General features: G+C 39.7%; 1 protein-coding gene across 3 annotated transcripts in view; it reads right to left on the bottom strand.

Moving 5' to 3' along the window:
- Positions 1–18,251: 18,251 nt before the first annotated feature.
- Positions 18,252–20,765, bottom strand: part of ptpn11b (protein tyrosine phosphatase non-receptor type 11b) — a 134,680-nt gene continuing 132,166 nt past the window's right edge. For all 3 annotated transcript variants that reach the window (XM_072586207.1, XM_072586206.1, XM_072586208.1), the window contains exon 16: positions 18,252–20,672. The gene's annotated coding sequence lies outside the window, so the exon portion shown is untranslated. The remainder of the gene's footprint in view (positions 20,673–20,765) is intronic.

Here is a 20,765-nt window from a genome sequence, read left to right as displayed (position 1 = left end):
TGAGCCTCTCCCTATACCTCAAATCCTCCAACCCTGGAAACATCCTTAAATCTATTCTGAACCCTTTCAAGTTTCACAACATCCTGCTAATATTAAAGCTCTTTACTACCAGTGAAGAATTTTTAATGTGATCTTATAACTTTAAGAAAGTGGCAAATGTACTCCTAGCAAGCTCCCACAGTCAACAATCTGACAAATTCAGGGTCAAAATTCTGAATTCCATTAAGGGTATTGAGACTCTACCTGCAGCACATGGGATTGTTGTGGTTAAGTCAGCTCATTACTGCCTTTACAAGGGTAGCTAGGAATGGAGAAATGAATGTTGGTACAACCAATGACCCCCACTCCCCATGAGTGATTTCATTCATTTAAAAAAATGATACTCTTTTTGTGATTATTATTTGAGCAGCCATGACAAACATGAACTCTCCTGCTTGTCTGCAAAACGGCATCAGAAAAGTTAGAAATGTGAAATGCAAACAGAAAATGCTGGAATAAAACTCAGTGAGGGCTGGAGATCTGAGTCAAGTGTGTGTTGCTGAAAAAGCACAGCAGGTCAGGTAACATCTGAGGAGCAGGTGAGTTGATGCTTAGCGTATAAGCCCTTCATCAGGAATTCTTGATTGAAGGGCTTGTGTCTGAAATGTAGGGTTTTTTGTCCCCCTGCTCCTCCTGCTGCCTGACCTGCTATGCGTTTCTAACACCATACTTCTTGACAATATTTTGCATCCACCAGAGATGCCAGGCAGTGCCTCAGTTGAACATCTCAGCCAAGAGATCGCACCTCCAACAGTGTAGTACTCCCTCTGTATTGTACTGGAGTGTCAGCCTTTTTTTTAAAAAAAATGCTCAGGTTGTGAAGTGGAAGCTTGAGACCCAGAGTCAAAAGCACTATCTACTGAGCCACAGCTGACCCACAAATCAACAGGAGCAACAGGAGCATCATCAACACAGAGAGAGAGAGAGAGAGAGAGAGAGGCAAGTTACAGAAGTTAATTTGGGAAGGTTTTACCAAACCTTTTCCCCACTGATCCCCAGTTTAATGCTTTAAAGTTGTTGTGACCCCCCTCAGTGTGAACTGAGAGCTAAGGAGCCTGTGAAAGCAGAGGGCTTTGTATGTTGGAATGGAAGCACTGTGTTTATAACTAGTTCAGATCATCACAGTAGCTATTGTCATCTAGGAGCCCACGACCCCAACATTTCGGCTCACAGTCCCCACCTGGGGTCCTAACCCTCGCTTTGTGAAGCCCTGAGATATCTTATATAAGAGGTGCAAGTGTTCCTCCGATCAAAGGTTTAAGAAACAGTCACCTGTACAGAATGGAAAGAAACCCAGGAGGGGAGTAGCTAGGAGTGATGGCCAGCACCTCCTACAGACAGAGGTTCAACATGAAGTCTGGGAAAGCTAACCCCATTCTCTCCAAGAACGGTGAAGTACTCAGTTCGCCAGGCCACCTCATTTTATTCAATCTGTTCAGACACACCTCTGGAGGAGGTGGGATTTGAATCCACACCTTCTGGCTTAAAGGTAGGATACCAGCATAACCTCAACTATAAGCTTGGATAAATTCCAGAAACGTTGCTGACAACAGGCAACAAACATTTCTATTCAATATATCTGCTATCGCATACTGTTGATCTGATTTTTTTTTAAAAAGGAGCCAAACTCTAAATTGATCTGTCTGCCACACTGATTTCAGCTGGAGACATGCAGGTTGGGCTTGGTTAACTCTAAATGAAGGATGGCTCTTGTAGTGTCCCTACCTCTGAGCCAGTATACCTGGGTTCAAGTTGCATTGATGTAAAATAACACCTCTGCAGAGATTGTTTAAAACATATCTTGACACTAAATAACTGTGACAGGTGCATTGCCACTGAATCTTGGCTATTTGATCCAACAACTTTATCTTGTTGAGCAAGGCTGATGTGAGAAAAGTGAGTAGTTAGGGTCTGGAGGTTCCACTGAGGCATTCAAGAGAGCATTGGATGGCTATTTGGATAGTAATGGTGTGCAGGAAAGGCAGGAGATTGGCATTAGGCAATACAGCCAACACTGACGGGCCAAATAGCCTCCTTTGCACCACACAATTCTGCGATTACTGCAGTAATCAATGTAAAAGTTTAAATGCTAACTCTAAGGTTAATAAGCACATGACTTTGCTCACTTTCTCTTTGCTAATTCTGCAAAAAAGTCACAATTAATTCACTGCAGTTGCTCTGATTCTGATGGGGAGCTCGGGCTGAATCCTGGAACTCTTTGGTCTAACAGCTTTTTGAGAGCAAACTCATTCACCACAATGTTCATGTTCCTCCTCCCCATCCCCCTCTGGGCAATAATAGAAGACCATTCCTGCAATGCATCCATCCCAAGGACAAATCAATAAAATTGTTAATGCAAACTAAATGACTAATGGAAGATAGTCTAGTGAACAAAATGTAGATATTATTATAAGACAGTAAAAAAAAATAGGGGCAGGAGAAGGCAATTGACCCTGCTCTGCCCTTTGATATAATTAAGACTGATTTAATTATTTTCTCGCCTATGCCTCCATAGATTTTGACTTCTTTGTTAATCAAAAAGCTAACTCGACCTCTTAATATACTCAATGATCCAGATTTCACTGCACCTTGTCAAAGAGCATTCTAAAGTGGCATAGCGGCATGGCATGTTGGCTCAGTGGTTAGCATTGCTGCCTCATAGCTCAGAGGACCTGAGTTCAATTCCACTCTTGGGTGACCATCTTTGTGGCGTTTGCACGTTCTCCCTGTGTCTGCGTGGGTTTCCTGCCACAGTCCAAAGATGTGTGGGTCAGGTGGATTGGCCGTGCGAAATTGCTCATTGTGTCCAGGGATGTGTTGGCTAAGTGGATTAGTCACGAGAAATGCAAGGTTGCAGGGATGAGATTGGGAGGATTGGTCTGGGTGGGATGCTCTTTTAGAGGGTCAATGTGGGCTAAATGGCTTGCTTCCACACTGTAGGCAATCTATCTTTCTATGAAAGACTGATAACTGACCATTTGTGAGAATTAATTTCTGATCATCTCCATCTTAAATGAGAGTCCATTATTTTTAAATTATGCCACATGATTTGAAACATCATCTTAGCATTCACCCAGTCAATTCCTCTCAGACTGCTATAAATTTAATTAGGGTCAGATCTCATTCTTCTAAACTCCAAAGGGTATAAGGCCCATCAACATCTTAGTGGGCAAGTCCTTCATCTCAGGATTCAACCTGAACCCAGGGGTCCACTCGATTGAAGTTAAGACAAAGAGGTTAAGAATTTGCCTGGTTCCTTTGATAACATTCTTGGCAGAGACTGATCAGTGTTCCTAGACTGGGCAGAGGTAATTTGATTACAGACTTTGTTTGTAATTTTCATATTCGATGATTTGATTTGGATAACTTCCATATGTTTGTAACAGGAAATTACAGTGAGCCATCAGCCTTTGAAATGTGTATTGGGCAAGCGCTCTCTCATCCTATAAAAGGGAACTTGCTAAGTCCCAGACGCTTTACAGCTGAATTATTAGTGAGCTATGATGACAATGTGCTGGCGTCATTGCAGTGGAATTTAACCTTTGCTGAGTTACCTGAGGGACTGGGTCAGAATTCCCGAATATGCTGCTGCTTGTTTTGTTTTCTTATCATCCTCTTGCAGTTCAATTGGACATTAGCACCATATCCGGGTAGGCTAGGCTTGTCTAAGCTTATTGCTCTGTCCCGTTGTACTTTAACAAGTAAACCTTGGCAGGATTATTGCTGAGAGGAGAAAGTGAGGACTGCAGATGCTGGAGATCAGAGCTGAAAATGCGTTGATGGAAAAGTGCAGCAGGTCAGGCAGCATCCAAGGAGCAGGAGAATCGACGTTTCGGTCTTGAGCCCTGAAGAAGGGCTCATGCCTGAAACGTCGATTCTCCTGCTCTTTGGATGCTGCCTGACCTGCTGCGCTTTTCCAGCAACACATTTTCAGGACTATTGCTGAATCTACGAACTTATACCATAGGAGTGAGAGGTTGTGGAGATTTTGATGGTAAATTGTCAGTGTTGACCGTCATTATACCTTTTGAATCTGACCACATATTTAGGATATAACATCAACGCAGATTAATACAATAATCTTGAAGGTGTGAAACACCCCACCTCAACCAAATTACATTTTATTGAAACTGGTAATCAGCAAAATCAATTGATTTTAGATAGAGATTCCCACTTGACAGTCTCACAACTTGTGAGGAAACTGTAGCAAGTTAATTCCTGTTCCCTATACCCTGAAGTTTAACTCAGCTTTTGACAGTGACCCCAGCCTGGCCACCACTTAACAAATAAACTAGCTGAGAAAAAAGTAATTTATATTTGTAGAATGTTCAAAGTCTCTCATGATTAGCTAGATTTTAAAATATATATCTTTAAAGATTATTGAGAATATTTCAACTTCTATCTTAACTCCATTTCATATCTTTATTTTGCTCTCTACAAAGTCGGAGAGCCTTTAATTTCTTGGTTGTTTTCTGCACTTGGCTGCTTGAAGTAATTATTGCATTTAAAACACTACAATTGCTTGTGTATCAAGAGGGTTACTAGAGTTTAGCAGAATGAGACAGAATCTCTTTGAAACGTATCAACTTCTGACAGGACTGGATCCACTGAACATCAACAGTGTGTGGGATTTACAGTAAGGGTTCATGGTCTCAAAATACAGGGTGGACCATTACGAACTCAGGAGACAAATTTCTTCACTGATGGTATTGAAATTCAATACGAGAGGAAGCAATGGAGACCATGACACACAATACGTTTAAGAAAGAAACAGACTTCTGGATGGTCAAAGCATCGAGGGATATAGGAGTAGTGGGTTGAGATGGATCAGTAATGATCATGTTGAGTAATGGAGAAGACTCAGTGGGCTCAATGACTTCTCCTATTTTCTGTCTTTTATTTCATGCCATAGCGATGGCTCGATGAGGATTTCTTCAAGGTTAATGCTGAGTGCCATTGTTTCGCAAAATCTAGGTTGTTATCAAAATTCTAGACATTTTTGTACACAAAAATGGGATGTGACACGCATTCAGTGTCACATCTACTTAATTTGTAAAGTTCCATGCATTTGGAATCTTAACAAGATACAATACTAGATTAACTAGAGAAACAAAAGTCTTGGCTGTGTGTGGATAATTTGCTGGTTGGTTGCCCCCCACTGGTGGAGTGGAATCATTGAAGGAACTTGACTAAATTAAGGACTGTACCAAAGACCAATCTGTGAAGATCATTTTTTAAAAAAATTGTTACAAAATGATAATTTATCCTGTAAGAAGTGAAGAGGTGGAAACATTCAAGTCAGGCAGTATTGGTGCAGAACAGTTCCTTTTTTAAAATTAATTTGTGGGATATGGGTGTCACTGGCTGGATCAGCATTTATTGCCCATCTCTAACTACCCAGAAGGCAGTTAAGAATCAACCACATTGCTGTGGGTCTGGAGTCACGTGTAGGCCAGATTTCCTTCCCTAAAGAGCATTAGTGAATGAGATAGGGTCTTCTGACAATTGTCAATGGTTTAATGGTAACCATCAGACTCTTAATTCCACGTTATTACTGAATTCAAATTTCACGAACAAATATGGCAAGATTCTAATCTACATTCCCAGAACATTACCTGGGTTTCTGGATTAAAAGTCACGAGGCCAGTGCCTCCCAACTGATCAATCAATTGATGTGAAATGTTATCCTACCCATCTCTCTCCACAGACTCTTTCTGTTGGTCTGTTCAGTTTTTTTTTGCAGCAATGTTTGGTGTTCTATTCCATGACCAAATCTATCTGGTAGAAGATATGCCAGCTGGGTAGCTAGGATAAAAATAGTCAGCTGCAGTTGTGAAGAAATTAAGTTTTGATCCTCAAAGTCTGCAGATGAAAAATCTGTAAACAGACGATGCTCACTTGTTAGTATTGCATCACCAACCATACAAATAAAGAGTGCCCAGTCTGCTGTAGACAATAATCCCAATATACCTTGTTTATACAACTTCTGATTAAATTATTTTAATTTTTTATTTTAAATTTTGCTAATTTATCCCTCTCGTCCTCACCTGGTCTACGCTTGAATATTTTAATATAGGTAAGTTGTTTTCCATTCTTTGGCCATTCTTTACAATGTTCATGAATCTCAACAGTTAGTATCAGCAGCTGGTTCATCAAAAGCCCCCATGTGCACACTGTCCTGCAGGGTTTGCAATGGTATCAACCAGCAGCAGCAAGCCCAGCTCTCTGTGCCCACCTCATCCTAGATATATATGCTCAACTGTAGCAGTCCTACAACAGAGACCAGTTAACTTGATGGAAACCAAAAATAAAATGTCAACCTTTGGTTTTATATTATTTAGCCAGATTGCACTTAGCAACAGTAACCATCTGTGAAGAAATTTTACTCAACTTTTCATGAACTGCAGCTCACCAGTTAACAATAACACTTGTAAGCCATTACATTGGAGATAAAGTATTGGGAAACTGACAAAGAGAAAACCCACCAGTGCCCTCACTGCATCTACATCTTTCGGAAAACAAGATGCTTGCTAAAAGAGGGTTCACAAAGAATAAACAAACCACAGAATGGCACAGTGATTAAACACTGCTGCCTCACAAACCGAGGGACCCAGGTTTGATTCCAGCCTCTGGTGAATGTCTGTGCGAAGTTTGCACATTCTCCCTGTTTTGTGTGTGGGGTTTCCTTTGGCTGCTCCAGTTTCCTCCCACAGTCCAAAGATGTGCAGGTTAAGTGGATTGACCATTCTAAATTGACCTGGAGGTGTGCAGGCTAGGTGAGTTAATTATGGTAAATGTGGGATGAGGTTGGGATCTTTGGAGGGTCAGTCTGACTCAGTGGGCCAAATGGCTAGTCTATGATTACTTTCTCATGGTGAAAAATATAGTTTGAGCATTATTGAGTAAACTGCTTAGTTTGAACCTTGTAAGCAGATATGGTACAAAACATATTGATAACTTTGTGCAATGATTCTTATGGTGACGTATGGGAGTGTTGATACCTTCTTCTGTTACTGAATGCCAAATGCTAGGTATTTGCCTGGGTCAGCTTTATTTGGTCAACTAGAATTCTACTGGATTCCATAACACATTCCTGGCAGTCATTTGTGAAGCAATGCAAACATGACCATCTGCAACTTCCCCTCCGATTCACTCATCACCCTGACTTGAGATACATTGCTGTCCCTTCAATGTGTCTCAGCCAAAATCCTGGACCTCCCTCCCGAATGGCATTGCCATTTTCTATTAGCTTATGGACTCAAGGTAGCAGCTGAGCACTATCTTCTCAAGGACAACTAGGGACGGACAATAAATTCTGTCCTAGCCAGTGACACTCTGGCCCATTAAAGAATCAAAGAAATCCAAGATTGAATAATACCATACCTATCATTCATAGTTAGGGCCAACAACCGTAAAATGACTTTATATTCTAGTCTGAAGGTATGATTCTTACTTAGGGGTGTGTTGTGTAATATGTGAGATGTCCTGTGTTCATATTCCAGACAAGTCCCATTTAAGGTATGTGCAGAAGCAAGGGAGATATGAGAAAAACCTGTACATAGAGCAAGTGATTAGTGTGTGGAGCACATCACCTGAAATTGTGGTGAAGATAAGTTCAGTTGAGATATTCAAGAGGGCATTGAATGATTACTTGGATAGAGTTACCGTGCAGGAGTATGTGCAAAAGCAGGAGATTGCCACTCGTAAGTAATGCTCGTTTTAGGAGCTGGTGCAAGCATTATGGGCTGAATGGCTTCCTGCACGTTAATAATTATGATAGAAATCCAGATGCAAGGTATTTAAATTTTTTTTAGATACAATGACTATTTCTTCCGAATGAAAAACATGCATCGGCAAGGTCAAATTTTTCTATCTAACCTCTAAGGGATCCAAATTGCTGCTGTCTATCTGCACGGAATATGTTTTGGTTTATTTTATATTTAGCTAGCCTTTTCCATAATTACGCGCTGTGCTGTACTGCTCTACTTGTGGTTATGGAGAGGGGGAGGTGAGAATGACTGCTTTTGGCATCCAGGCAGCATTTATCATAACACAGCATGAAAGAACTCTGGCACAACTGAAGTCTGTACAGGTTGAAATCATAACTAGTGTGAAGGAAGATATTTTGTTTGATGTTTCTATTTATGGTTGATGGAGCCCAATCACCTCAATTCCAGAGATTTGCTGATAGAATTCCTCAGTGTAGTAGCAAGGGCCCAACTGTCTTCTGCTGCTTCATCAATGAACTTCCCTTCTTCAGAAGGTCAGTAATTAAGATATTTGCACCCTGACATTTCGTACTATTCACAACTCCTCAGAGACAGTACTGAAGGACTCTGAGTCAATATGGTGTAAGACCTGGACAACTTTCAGACTTGAGTTGATCAATGGAAGTAACATTCACATCACCATCTCTAAAAGAATTTTTACAATGGCATTTCTATCACTGAAAGCCCCAGTAGTACCATCCTGTGGGTTACTATTGAACAGAAACTGGACTAAGTCAGCCATATAAATACACCTACTACAAGAGTAGGTCAGAAGCTGGGAATTCTCAGGTGAGAAACTGGCTTGACTTCCCATTAATTGTCCACTATCTACAAGGCACTAGTCAGGGGTTTGATGGAATACTCCTCACTTGCCTGGATGAGTGCAGCTTCAGCAATGCTCTAGAAGGTTGACAGCACTCAGGACAAAGCAGTTGGTTGGTTTGATTGTCACCTGATGAATAAACTGAAAACTTACTCCATCTGCCAACACCCCCCTCCCCCCAAACTCTTTTTGTTCATTTGTGGGAGGTGGGTCTGGCTAGGCCAGCATTTATTGCCCATCCCTAATTGCTCTGGAGAAAGTGAGGTCAGCTACCTCCAAATTTTCCCTCTCCAAGATGCATTGTGACAACTCAACACTACTTTCTAACTGGTGAAGTTTGTGTGTGAAAGTAGGCCATGGGTAGCAGATTTATTAGAACAGCACAATCTACGAGCTCCCCTGCAAGACTTACATAATCCTGACATGGAAATAAATTGCTGTTTCTTCGCCTTCGCAGGATCAAAAAGTTGGCACACCCTTCCTAACAATCTAAACCAGAATGACTGAAGCAGTTCAGTGTGATGGCTTACCACCATCCTCCAAAGTGCAAATAGGAATCAGCAACAAATTGTGGTCTTCTCAGCAGCATAAACATCCTAAGCAATAAAATAGGTGAGGAGATGAATTACAATGAATTATATTGCTTACATATTTATGTTCTAGCACAATGGCTGCACTGGGATATTGATGATAAAAAGAGCAGGTGAGACAGCAAATTGCATATACAGCTCATCCTGAGGCCTATCTGCCATCGTGTAAGACACAATAGAGTGCTGCTGAAACAAAACTCAAGAAACATGACACTATTCAGGACAAAGATGCCTACTTGATTGGCACCATATCCACATTCACTCCCTTACTACCAATGCACAGTAGCGAGTGCGTACCATCTACAAGGTGCACTACAGAAATTCAGTGAGGCTCCTTAGAGAACTTTTCCCAATCCTGCAAAAACCATGTCGAAGGACAAGGGCAGCAGATACTTGGGAACACCTCTACTTGCAAATTCCCTCCAAGCCACTCATTCTGACTTAGAAATACATCACCAAAATTGCTGGAAAAGCTCAGCAGGTTTGGCAGCATCTGTGGAGAGAAATCAGAGTTAACATTTTGGGTCGAGTGATCCTTCCTCAGAACATAAACTCTTGACTTCTCTCCACAGATGCTGCCAGACCTACTGAGCTTTTCCTGCATTTTCGGTGATATATTTCTAAGTCTGAATGAGTGGCTTGGAGGGAATTTGCAAGTAGAGGAGCTCTTCCACAATTTAAGTTTTTGTTTCTGATTTCCAGCATCCACAGTTCATTGGTTTTTATTTGGAAATATATGACCATTCCTTCACCACCTCTGGGTCAAAATCTTGGATATTTTCCTAACAGCAGTGTGAGTATAACTATGTCAAATAGACTTGCCAGGTTCAAAACAGATTCTCAAGGTCTGTTAAGAATGGGTAATAATTCTGTCAGCCAAACCCATTTCCCATGAATAAATAGACAAAAAAAAGCAATAAAATTTTAGATGTCGCACATCTTATGTTAAAACTAGGTTAGTATTCATAATTATCACAGCGTTTGCACGCGCATGTGTTGGACTGATTGATTCAAAACTCTGAGCAATTTCGATATTAATACTATAAAGTGCCACTGCAGAAATGGTTAATTGTATTGATTTAAGTCCTAACTTTAAACTGGGGATATTTGTCTTTTTGTGAAGCAGCAAGCAAGAATGCAATATCATCAGGTAAATGAATTATGTGTGAAATGTCGTTCCAGTGTAGCACAGAGCTCATTTACAGATGCAGTTACTGTGTTTTGCTTTTAAAAATAGTGGAGCAAACCATTTATGGTGCTCCCAATCCCTTACATAAATCAAAAACTCAAAACATGAATGGTTTTTTGCGTTTATTGTCACATTCTGGGCAGAATTAGCATTCAAAGGAAGACTCCAAAGAAAGATAATAATATCCAGTAGATATTCCCAAAGAAACATTCTTAACTGACATGTTTTTTTCTCATGCACATAGATAATATTTATTACTATCATGGCAGAAGGACAGAGCTTTATAGCTGGCCTGAGTAAGTGCTGGCTTTGATAGTAGTTAATCTATTAACTTGCTTTCCAACTGATGCCACTCTACCCTCTTCCCTTCATGAGGTCTGGTGTTGCAACACCTTTTAAAATGTTCTCAATGACTCGTGTATTTTGAAAGTATACTTAGGCCACAAAAGGAAATACCTGCACAGTGGCGTGAAGTGTTACGATGACAGTGCTCTTAAAACACATTGCTCTGAGGTGTTTGCGATTGACATGTTGATTTAAAAGGGTCAACAGCATTCATTTTAAGACTTAAGACACAAGCAGCCCTTGAACCTTAAATCCACAAATAAACAGTTGATTGTTATCCATTCCAGGAGGTTAGCAAGTTAAATATAACATAATGAAGGTTATTGTTTTTGAGAACAGTGTTAAGCACAGATATTGATGTGTCTCAGTTCCACTTCCACATTTATATGCCGTGAGATTTTTCAGCAAGTAGTCTTTCTTATAACACCATTAAAAACTCAGAAAATGCCTCAGATGTTAACTAATAGTTTTTGTTAAAAAAATATATTTTAAGGTTTCTTCAAAGCATGCTATATAATTATTCTGCACATTGAAATATCAAGAGCCCGATCCATGTAGTTAATTAACAATGTGAAGGCTGTGCACTGGTTAGCAATTGGTTTCTGACTGAAATTACACTACAGAAAGTTTGAGAGGGTACGACGAGTAAATTTAAAAAAAAGTATCATTGCTACTGGAAAATTAAGTCTAAGCTACTTTCACTTTAGCACCTCTTTAGGTCATTGTACATTCCTAGCACACTGCCCTCACCCCAGAGACAGACAGAGAAATTGGATAAACAAGTCAGCCACTGGAATGAGGGAGTTAAATTTAAACAATATAAAGACTGAAAGTTAGCCTATGAATATCAGTGCTCCAGAAACCAAACTGAAAATTCAGAGACTAACCTTTTATGAAGGTAAACCTTGGCAATTACTTAAGAAAAACATCACTTTTAAGTGGCACTGCCATTGTCACGATATCTAGACATACACTTCTCATGTTTAGCAATTCCAATGCAAATATTCTGAATTCATTAGTGTTGGTTGCTAGTAAACCCAATGGCATTAGATCAATGTATCAGTGATCAGCTGCACTTGCATAATACAACACAGAACGATTACAAAGCAACTTTGTATTAATTCTAAATGGTTTGATATAAGACCAGAAGACATAGGAGTGGAAGTAAAGCCATTTGGCCCATCGAGTCCACTCCAACATTCAATCATGGCTGATGGGCATTTCAACTCCACTTACCCGCACTCTCCCCGTAGCTCTTAATTCCTTATAATGTCAAGAATTTATCAATCTCTGCCTTGAAGACATTTAGCGTCCCGGCCTCCACTGCACTCTGCGGCAATGAATTCTACAGGCCCATCACTCTCTGGCTGAAGAAACGTCTCCGCATTTCTGTTCTGAATTGACCCCCTCTAATTCTAAGGCTGTGTCCACTGGTCCTAGTCTCCTCGCCTAACGGAAACAATTTCCTAGCGTCCACTCTTTCCAAGCCATGTATTATCTTCTAAGTTTCTATTAGATCTCCTCTTAATCTTCTAAACTCCAATGAATACAATCCCAGGATCCTCAGCTGTTCCTGGTATGTTAGACCTACCATTCCAGGGATCATCCGTGTGAATCTCCGCTGGACACGCTCCAGTGCCAGTATGTCCTTCCTGAGGTGTGGGGACCAAACTGGACACAGTACTCCAAATGCAGCCTAACCAGAGCTTTATAAAGTCTCAGTAGCACAACGGTGCTTTTATATTCCAACCCTCTTGAGATAAATGACAACATTGCATTCGCTTTCTTAATCACGGACTCAACCTGCATGTTTACCTCTAGAGAATCCTCGACTAGCACTCCCAGATCCTTTTGTGCCTTGGCTTTATGAATTTTCTCACCGTTTAGAAAGTAGTCCATGCTTGTATTCTTTTTTCCAAAGTGCAAGACCTCGCATTTGCTCACATTGAATTCCATCAGCCATTTCCTGGACCACTCTCCCAAACTGTCCAGATACATCTTCAGCCTCCCCACTTCCTCAGTACTACCTGCCTGTCCACCTAACTTCATATCATCGGCAAACTTCGCTAGAATGTCCCCAGTCCCTTCATCCAGATCATTAATATATAACATGAACAGCTGCAGCCCCAACACTGAACCTTGCGGGACACCACTTGTCACCGGCTGCTATTCCGAAAAAGAACCTTTTTATACCAACTCTCTGCCTTCTGTCAGACAGCCAATCCTCAGTCCATACCAGTAGCTCACTTCTAACACCATGGGCCCTCACCTTGCTCAGCAGCCTCCCATGTGGCACCTTATCAAAGGCCTTTTGGAAGTCTAGATAGACCACATCCACTGGGTTTCCCTGGTCTAACCTACTTGTCACCTCTTCAAAGAATTCTAACAGGTTTGTTAGGCACGACCTCCCCTTACTAAATCCATGTTGACTTGTTCTAATCCAACTTTGCTTTTCCAAACCTCATCCTCCATTATGGATTCTAGAATTTTACCAACAATCGAGGCTGGGCTAATTGGCTTATAATTTTCCATCTTTTGTCTTGATCCTTTCTTGAACAAGGGGGTTACAACAGCGATCTTCCAATCATCTGGGACTTTCCCTGGCTCCAGTGATTTTTGAAAGATCTCAACCAACGCCTCCGCTATTTCCTCAGCCACCTCTCTCAGAACTCTAGGATGTAGCCTATCGGGGCCAGGAGATTTATCAATTTTAAGACCTTTTAGCTTTTCTAGCACTTTCTCTTTTGTAATGACAACCATACTCAACTCAGCCCCCTGACTCCCTTTAATTGTTGGGATATTATTCATGTCTTCCACTGTGAAGACTGACACAAAGTACTTATTAGGTTCTCCTGCTATTTCCTTATCCCCCATCACTAGGCTTCCAGCATCAGTTTGAAGTGGCCCAATGTCTACTTTTGCCTGTCGTTTGTTTCTTATGTATTGAAAGAAACTTTTACTATCATTTCTAATATTACTGGCTAGTCTACCTTCATATTTGATCCTCTCCTTTCTTATCTCTCTCTTTGTTATCCTCTGTTTGTTTTTGTAGCCTTCCCAATCTTCTGATTTCCCAGTGCTCTTGGCCACTTTATAGGATCTCTCTTTTTCTTTAATAGCCATGGCTGACAAAGGAAGTCAGGAAATGTGTCTAATCCCTCCCCAGATAATCTTTCTTTTCTTGGGGATGAAACTCTGTACAGTGTCCTCAATTATACCCACAAAATCCTGCCATTTTTGCTCTACTGTCTTCCCCGCTAGGCTCTGCTTCCAGTCTATTTTTGTCAGTTCCTCTCTCATGCCCTCATAATTACCTTTTATTTAACTGTAACACCATTACATCTGATTTTGCCTTCTCTCTTTCAAACTGCAGACTGAACTCTACCATATTATGATCGCTGCTTCCTAAGTGTTCCCTTACTTTAAGATTTTTTTGTAAAGTCTGGTTCATTTCATAGCACTAGGTCCAGAATAGCCTGCTCCCTTGTGGGCTCCATGACGAGCTGTTCCAAAAAGCCATCCTGTAAGCATTCCATGAATTCCCTTTCTTTGGATCCACTGGCAACATTATTTACCCAGTCCACCTACATATTGAAGTCTCCCATGATCGCCATGACCTTGCCTTTCTGACATGCCTTCTCTATTTCCCGGTACATGTTGCGCCCCTGGTCCTGACCACTGTTAGGAGGTCTGTACATAACTCCCATTATGGCTTTTTTGCCTTTGTAGTTCCTCAATTCCACTCACACAGACTCCACATCATCCAACGTTATGTCATTCAGTGCCATAGATTTAATTTTGTTCTTAACAATAAGGCAACCCCACCCCCTCTGCCGACCTCCCTGTCTTTTCGATAAGTTGAAAATCCTTGAATGTTTAACTGCCAGTCCTGACCCCCCTGCAACCATGTCTCTGTGATGCCTACCACATCATAATCATTCACGATGATCTGTACCATTAGTTCATCTACTTTGTTAAGAATGCTATGAGCATTCAAGTAAAGTGCCTTAGTGCTAACTTTCTTATCATTAGAGATATTGGAAGTCATAACATGTCCTAAGTTATCCTTCCCTTTTGCTGCATTCCCAGTCTGCCTCAAGTTTAAATCCGTCTGCACACATGCTATCCTGCTGCTTATCTTTCCATTTAACTCCACACTCCCTGTCGTTTTCACTTTTCTCCCCCACCCCCCACGTATAAACTTCTGAGTTGGTGGGGGTTTGTAAAATTCCAAAAAACTGCTGACAGTCTGATTAGTTCCCTCATGGAATGTTGGATTTTGTCAGTTTTTGTCAGTTTTCAGTGTAAGCACGTGAATAAAACAATATACTGTTCATTTTACAGCAAACATGTGCACACTTCTTGACAGTTGACTAATGGAACATCAATGTCAAAGTTAGAAAGTCACTTGTTTTGCCTCAGGTGTATTGCAATACATATTCCATTAAAGTTAGTGTGATACATCAGGTAACTAGGAGATTGGTGATCTTCTTTCAAGACAGAAAATAACCTAAGTCTTAATTCTAAGGTTCCCTGATTCTAAACCAAAACTGCTTACATACAAAACTAAGCTGTTTTTAGCTGTGGCTATTTGAGAGACAGCATAATTGTAATAGGTCATTTTTCTTTCATGAAAGGGAACAAGATAGTGTAATCAATCATAAGTACAGTATGGTTCTAATAGAGAGCAACAACTATTGACTACTTTAAAGTTTGTGAGAAGATTTGTAGCTCGGGTGCTCGTTGTTGTGGTTCTGTTCGCCGAGCTGGGAATTTGTGTTGCAGATGTTTCGTCCCCTGTCTAGGTGACATCCTCAGCTTGGGAGTCTCCTGTGAAGTGCTTCACAGGAGGCTCCCAAGCACTGAGGATGTCACCTAGACAGGGGAGGAAACGTCTGCAACACAAATTCCCAGCTCGGCAAACAGAACCACAATAATATTGACTACTTGTTTGAAATCCACCAGAGCCCAGGTGGACTTCAACAATTTCCTCATTTCCCCTCCCCCGACATTATCCCAGTCCCAAACCTCCAAAATCAGCAGCGCCCTCCTGACCCTTCCCTTACTTTTCCCATCTATCCCCTCCACCCTCCGCTGCGACTTATCACCTTCTTCCTCACCTTCGTCTACCTATTGCACTCTCAGCTACCTTACCCCCAACACCACCCCCCTCCCATTTATCTCTCAACCCATCCCCGGCCTACAACCTCATTCCTGATGAAGGGTTTATGCCAGAAACATCAATTCTCCTGTTCCTCGGATGCTGCCTGACCTGCTGTGCTTTTCCAGCACCACACTCTGGACTCTGATCTCAAACATCTGCAGCCCTCACTTTCTCCTGGTAGTTATAGGGTGAGATAATGTTGTAGTAATGGCACTGGATTAGTAATCCTGAGGATCACACTATTACAGTGGCGACAACAGCAGCTGATAGAACTTAAATTTCAATTAATAAATCTGGAACATAAGCTAGTGTCAGTAATGATTTCTTTACAGATTTCAGTCAACAGAATGGACAAGAGGAGTAACTCGCATAGTAAAGACCAACATAGATGGAAGGACAATAGAAAGAAAAGGATCTTGTTTTAGAAACAGTATAGGTGGATGTTAGCAATAAAAAGCAGCAAAATACTAGTGGGAGAACTTTATAGATACCCTCACTCCAATGTTACCATTGGATAGTGTTTTAAGCAAGAAATAATGATAGCTTGCAATAAGATAATGTACAGTAATTGTGGCAGGCTTGAATTTCATGTACACTGGACAAATTAAATTTGCAAAGATCATTTGCAAGCTGAGTATGTAGAACACATTCATAGATTCCTAGAGCAACACATTGTGGAACCAAGTGGGAATAATGCTAAATATTGTGCATTGAGGCAGTTTAACTAGCAATGTCATAGTATAAGATCAGATGGGAAAGAAGGGTTCATATTACAAATGAATGCTGTATTAAATTTGAAAGCAATATACTCCAGTTACAAACAATAATCTTGAATTTAATGAAAGCCAATTATGGAAGTATTGAGACCTGGCCAAGAGTAATTTGGTTAAATAGATTAAAAAGTACGATGGGAAATATGGGAAATAGTCTTTAAAAACAGCTAAATTTCATAAAAAGGGAAAAAGTGGAATGAGAGTAAACCAGCTATAAAGTATAATACATTATAATAGCTGTTAGAAGTATATGAAAAGGGAGGAGAGTTGCTAAAATAAATAGTTGGAATAACGGGTCAGTACAAGTCTAGAACTTCTGATAATCAATATTAGAATATACAAAAGTATAGAAGGTGTTTAAGGGACTAAAAATTAGCAAATCTTCTGTTGTGAATTACTGTGCCCTGTTCTATTTGCCACATTATAATACAGAGGCATTGAGAAGGATAAAGAAAGTCGGCAAGTTGATTTAAGAAATGCATTGGTATTCATCAGAAAGCACTTGATACAAAGAGAATATTTCTTCTTGTGGGGAAGAACACAGCTTGAATCCACCAATACAAGATAAGAGTCATCAAGATATCAAATATTATGACAAATCAAAGAGATTTTAATTGTTTTGGAGGAGGTCGGGGGGGGGGGGGGGGTGGGAAAGAGAGTGGAAACTAACATTTCAATTAAATGCAGAAAGCACTGATCATTTGGCAAGTGGACTCTAACTGGAGGAGGCATTGCCATGGAGATTGCATCAACTAATGATGATTGACAGTGAACCGCCAGGCTATTTCATAATTATAAACCAGGCAGGTTGGTTGATTAGTCGGGGAATTTCATTGAAAAATGAACCAGCAATGGCTGAAATTTAATTTGTTGAGGTGAAATAGCCATATTGCATGTATATGTCCTTTCTGTCCACAAAGAACAGGACTGTTAACATGTGTAGCTTTCAGTGCATGCACATGCATCATTAAGCATACCTGACTGACGATCCTAAACTGGTTGTCAGCATGATTTTTCATAGTTACTCCAGTAAATTACGTCCAATTTCAGAATCACATTTGATGCTGGTCATTGTGTTGCAAGTTTTGAAAGCATTGGTACAGTCAGTATATTGCTTGTTGCAAACAGCCAAAGTGATATGCTGTTTGACATAGCAATCCAGTTTTCAGAATATACAATTTACATTCCTGGTATCACATCAGTACAGAAATTCGTGGATCACATTACTCATTTGTCTGTTAGACAGAACACTGCCATCAAACAAAGGAAATATTCTATTAATGATGAACACCACACACTGCTACCTCATAGTAGTAGCATGAAACAGCAAACTTCATCTGTTACTCAAAAGGTTTGAATGAAATCAAAATAGATTGAGCACTTTTCAGGACCAAAATTGATTGCCTTAATGCCTTTCATAAGTTGCATTACATACAATGAGAAATGACTGGGTCAGAGTAACTTTATTCCACAGGATGGCTGCAATGCACTCTATTTCACCAGCAGGTTTGTGTGTTGTACACATGTTTCAGGACCCTGTTTACAAGGTTGCTGTTAGGCCAATCATATACTGCATGGGACTGTGGGAGTAACAGTGAAGGTAGGTTTGCAGTAGGTAAGCTGTGAACTATATCAGAGTTCATTTGATTGTTCTATTTCAACTTGCATTTGAGAGCAGGACAGAGCCCATTTAAACATGTAAAGAATTTCTTAAATGCATCTGCAAATTCAAATATTGCAAATGTAGAAACTGAACAAACAATGTCAGTGAACTTTCATCAGAATGGGAAAGTAGAAGAAATGGAAGAGTTTTTAAGCCAGTAGAAGAGGGTAGGACAGGAAAAACAAAAAAGGAGAAGGGTGGAGGACAGGGAAGGTTAGATACAAAGGATTTCATGATCCAGTAGCCAAGGAGATTGAAGAAACAAAAATTGTGTCCATAGATGGTGCCTGTATCTAGAGTTTTCAGCTTTAGCATCAACTTCTATCATCTAAACTTTACTTCTCTTTGCAGCAACTCTAAAAAAAAGTTTATAAATATGAATTCTGACTTAGTGACCTGAAATGTGTTAAAGACACACTTGATATTTAAAAATGATTTAGGATGTCCAGAAACAGAGATGTACCCAAAGACACAAACAAACAAAATACTTGGGCAGTGTGATTATTTAAAATTAATGAATTATGGGATTGCCATTTTTCGATTTTATAATAGGGGTATCAGCATTAATATGCAGTGTTTTATACATAGAATCATACTGCACGGAAACAGACCCTTTGGTTCAAGTAGTCCATGCTGACCACAATCCCAAACTAAACCAGTCGTACCTGCCTGCATTTGGTCCATATCCCTCTAAACCTTTCTAAAAATTAAAAAATAATTTGGAAGAATACATTGTTCCATTACATTCATTGAGTTACATAGTTCTTGCAATGCTTCTAAGTTCAAAATTCCATAAATATTAAGTTCATTTAGAAACAAATACTGTTTGAAGCTTAAACTTGGAGGAATAACAGGCAGGTCTGTTTGTAAATTGGTCTCAATATAATTTGACCAGGTTTTGCATGCTCCTGAGACATCTCATTATAATTCCCCATGAACAGTATAAAGAAATGTTAGCTGGAAGTGAGTGAGAGAGACTCTCAACATTGTAAGGGCACCAAAGGGGTTCTCTGCATCTCAGACAGTGCCCATATAAAATACAATTTATTTTCTGAAATACTAATCCTGAAAGCAAAATACTGCTTTAGCTGAAATACAGAGACCATTCTCACCAAAAGACACAGCTGAACTCAAATTGGCTAATAATCAGCCACAATCAGAATAAGTAGTTTTTAAGGTCAGCTTATTAATGAAATTTTTTTCCCCTTCCATCATTCTCCTAAATATTCTATTTCTGCAAGTTAGAATCTACTGTTTAACAAATACTAGCATAAGTAATAAATATTAACATATATAAAAGGTGAATTCTGATAACTAGTTGCTTTAAGACAGCATCCCACTGACTTTGAGGCAATTATCAACATATAGTCAACACTAAAAATATCAAAATTATTAGTGAACCCATCATTCATACTAATTTTGCTTTGAGAGATCTATTTTATTATGTAAAAAATGCCTTTTAAGAAAATTGTTGTTTTCCACACTGAATGCCTTATTAATGACGTGATCAACACTTAAACTTTAAAGAAAAACACACAAACCTTCGTCTTTGGCTAGCGGATATATCCACTAACTTCAAATACAATAGAAGTGCCATTCTATCAAATGTTATAATGTGCAAGAAGTTGTGCCAGTGAAAGCTTAGGCAAATCCCAATATAACAGAATCTCAAATGTTCCTCAACTTTAAAATTTACAAAGTTGTTACAATCTCACTGCAATGCAAAACAATTATAAATAACAATCATAATAGGTTTAAACTTTCTCTTGTTGCAGTACCACATGATTCCTGCTGGTGGTACTGTTGCTGAGGCAATTGGCTTCTTCAGCATCTGAATTGCTGTTAAGCTGGGCAGTGCCACCAGTGCAGCTTGTTTTATGGTTAGATACAAAAACACATTTGCAAAACGTAGTTGTCATATTTTAACTTCTTGTCATCATAATTGATCTTTTTTTCCATCTTGAAAACATGCAATACAGCAGATGATGAAATTAATGGACTTACAGATTTCTAGGTCAAATATTTGTTTTTTTTCCTAAATGCATGCAATGTATTTGAATAGTCATGAAATCTTAAAATTAAACTTCATTATTTATCATTTTCAAGAAGAGGCACTTAAAGTAATATATAAATACAAGCTTGACAAAAAGTGTAATTTTTAAAATGTCTTATTCATAAATTAAACAGTCTCTGAAAGGCAGTTTTCTGGAGACATTTGGTTTGTAGAATTGCACTGCATAGAGATCCACAGGCAAGCTAGGACACAGCAATTCTCATTACAAATGCAGGCAGCAGCTTGACGTAAACCAAAGTAATTCTAGAGAGAGCAAAAATGGAATATTAAAGGTGACAGGATCATTCTTGTTACTGCTCACATTTAAAAGGTGGGGCAGGGAAATTAGATGGCAGA

Source organism: Chiloscyllium punctatum, chromosome 16, assembly GCF_047496795.1.
Source record: "Chiloscyllium punctatum isolate Juve2018m chromosome 16, sChiPun1.3, whole genome shotgun sequence".
Classification (NCBI taxonomy): domain Eukaryota; kingdom Metazoa; phylum Chordata; class Chondrichthyes; order Orectolobiformes; family Hemiscylliidae; genus Chiloscyllium; species Chiloscyllium punctatum.
Note: the sequence above shows the minus strand (reverse complement) of the source record. Positions and strands in the feature narration are given on the sequence as shown.